Raw genomic sequence first — 2473 nt, 5'->3', positions numbered from 1 at the left:
GAAGACCCCAGGGACAACACTCATCTTTGCTATACTTGTGGGAGCTGACAAGCTTCGACAAGTAAAGAATCGGTGAAAAGGCGATTGGCTCGCTGGGCAGATGTTGCTGCTGCGCGAAGAGCCGAGTGTCAGTTTGTCGGGTTCTGAGCGGTCGCTTCGGCGAAGTTGTCTGGCGTGCGTTGCGCTCGCGCCGGTGTTGGCGACGTGGCGGTCGAAAGGCCTGCCGACGAAGTCTTACTCCGGCGGGTGCGACGGGCGGTGACGGTTTTCTGAGTTCGGGCAGCCGAGCAAAGAACGAAATTTTAACGGAGAGAAGCCTTCGGGTTTCGCATCGACCGAGCGACGGCGCCGCATCAGCGGCGCCTCCTTCGTCGGCCTTTCGGGGCTACGCTAAAGTAGCTACCTGGTTGATCCTGCCAGTAGTCATATGCTTGTCTCAAAGATTAAGCCATGCAAGTCTAAGTACGAGCTCTCGTACAGTGAAACTGCGAATGGCTCATTAAATCAGTTATGGTTCATTTGATCGTACGTTTTACGTGGTTAACTGTGGAAATGCTAGAGCTAATACATGCGTGAAGCGCCGACCTCGCGGGAGGCGTGCTTTTATCAGACCAAAAACCGACCGGGCTTCGGCCCGCAACCTTTGGTGACTCTGGATAACTTTGCGGATCGCACGGTCTCGCACCGGCGACGGATCATTCAAGTGTCTGCCCTATCAACTTTCGTCGGTACGGTACTGGCCTACCGAGGTTCTTACGGGTAACGGAGAATCAGGGTTCGATTCCGGAGAGGGAGCCTGAGAAACGGCTACCACATCCAAGGAAGGCAGCAGGCGCGCAAATTACCCATTCCCGACGCGGGGAGGTAGTGACGAAAAATAACAATACAGGACTCTAAACGAGGCCCTGTAATTGGAATGAGTACACTTTAAAACCTTTAACGAGTATCCATTGGAGGGCAAGTCTGGTGCCAGCAGCCGCGGTAATTCCAGCTCCAAAAGTGTATATTTAAGTTGTTGCGGTTAAAAAGCTCGTAGTTGGATTTTGGGCGCAGGCGGCCGGTCCGTCGCAAGGCGTGTACTGGCCGTCCTGGCCTCACCTCCGGTTCTCCGCCGGTGCCCTTGACTGAGTGTCGGCGGCGGCCGGAACGTTTACTTTGAAAAAATTAGAGTGTTCAAAGCAGGCGATTCGCCTGAATAATGGTGCATGGAATAATGGAATAGGACCTCGGTTCTATTTTGTTGGTTTTCGGAGCGCGAGGTAATGATTAAGAGGGACAGACGGGGGCATTCGTACTGTGCCGTTAGAGGTGAAATTCTTGGATCGGCGCAAGACGAACGACTGCGAAAGCATTTGCCAAGAATGTTTTCTTTAATCAAGAGCGAAAGTCAGAGGTTCGAAGACGATCAGATACCGTCCTAGTTCTGACTATAAACGATGCCAACTAGCGATCGGGGGGCGTTAGTTTTACGACCTCTCCGGCAGCTTGCGGGAAACCAAAGTCTTTGGGTTCCGGGGGAAGTATGGTTGCAAAGCTGAAACTTAAAGGAATTGACGGAAGGGCACCACCAGGAGTGGAGCCTGCGGCTTAATTTGACTCAACACGGGAAATCTCACCCGGCCCGGACACAGTGAGGATTGACAGATTGAGAGCTCTTTCTTGATTCTGTGGGTGGTGGTGCATGGCCGTTCTTAGTTGGTGGAGCGATTTGTCTGGTTAATTCCGATAACGAACGAGACTCTGGCTTGCTAACTAGTTACGCGACCCAATCGGTCGGCGTCTAACTTCTTAGAGGGACTAGTGGCGTTTAGCCACACGAGATTGAGCAATAACAGGTCTGTGATGCCCTTAGATGTTCGGGGCCGCACGCGCGCTACACTGACCGGATCAGCATGTGCTCGCCTTGGCCGACAGGTCTGGGTAACCCGCTGAACCCCGGTCGTGCTAGGGATAGGGAATTGCAATTATTTCCCTTGAACGAGGAATTCCCAGTAAGCGCGAGTCATTAGCTCGCGTTGATTACGTCCCTGCCCTTTGTACACACCGCCCGTCGCTACTACCGATTGAATGGTTTAGTGAGGTCCTCCGATTGGACCTGGCGCGGCCGGCAACGGTCGAGCCGGCGTCCGAGAAGACGATCTAACTTGATCATTTAGAGGAAGTAAAAGTCGTAACAAGGTTTCCGTAGGTGAACCTGCGGAAGGATCATTAACGGTCTCGCAAACGCTTCGGCGAACGCGAAACTCGGACAAGCGAGAGAAAAAGTCTTTGCTACCCGGCGCCCGACCCGCGAGGAGCGGCGCGCCGGCCGGCGATTCGGTCACCCGGTAATGTTTGCGCGTCGAGTGCCGCGGTGCCGCGCGCTCCGGCTTCAAGCGTCGGCCTGGCCGACCGCTCGGCGCGGTCTATTTTGTCACCCTATAGTGCGAGGCACTGTGCGAGCGAAACAATCGTGGATGGCTCTTGGCGGTGG

The 2473-nt window shown here is 54.3% G+C and overlaps 2 non-coding genes across 2 annotated transcripts in view; both read left to right on the top strand.

Annotated features, from left to right (window-relative positions):
- The first annotated feature begins 400 nt into the window (after positions 1-400).
- Positions 401-2211, top strand: LOC146142779 (small subunit ribosomal RNA). Its single transcript, XR_014500194.1, has one exon. It is a non-coding gene; the product is annotated as a small subunit ribosomal RNA (ribosomal RNA).
- Positions 2212-2458: 247 nt separating this feature from the next.
- The window catches only part of LOC146142778 (5.8S ribosomal RNA), a 154-nt gene continuing 139 nt past the window's right edge, over positions 2459-2473 (top strand). The window contains exon 1 of the ribosomal RNA XR_014500124.1: positions 2459-2473. This exon is cut by the window's right edge and continues 139 nt beyond it. This is a non-coding gene — a ribosomal RNA (5.8S ribosomal RNA).

Source organism: Ascidiella aspersa, chromosome 5 (assembly GCF_963924565.1).
Source record: "Ascidiella aspersa chromosome 5, kaAscAspe10.2, whole genome shotgun sequence".
Taxonomy (NCBI): domain Eukaryota; kingdom Metazoa; phylum Chordata; class Ascidiacea; order Phlebobranchia; family Ascidiidae; genus Ascidiella; species Ascidiella aspersa.
The sequence above is the reverse complement of the archived record's forward strand: the minus strand, read 5'-3'. Positions and strand labels throughout refer to the sequence as shown.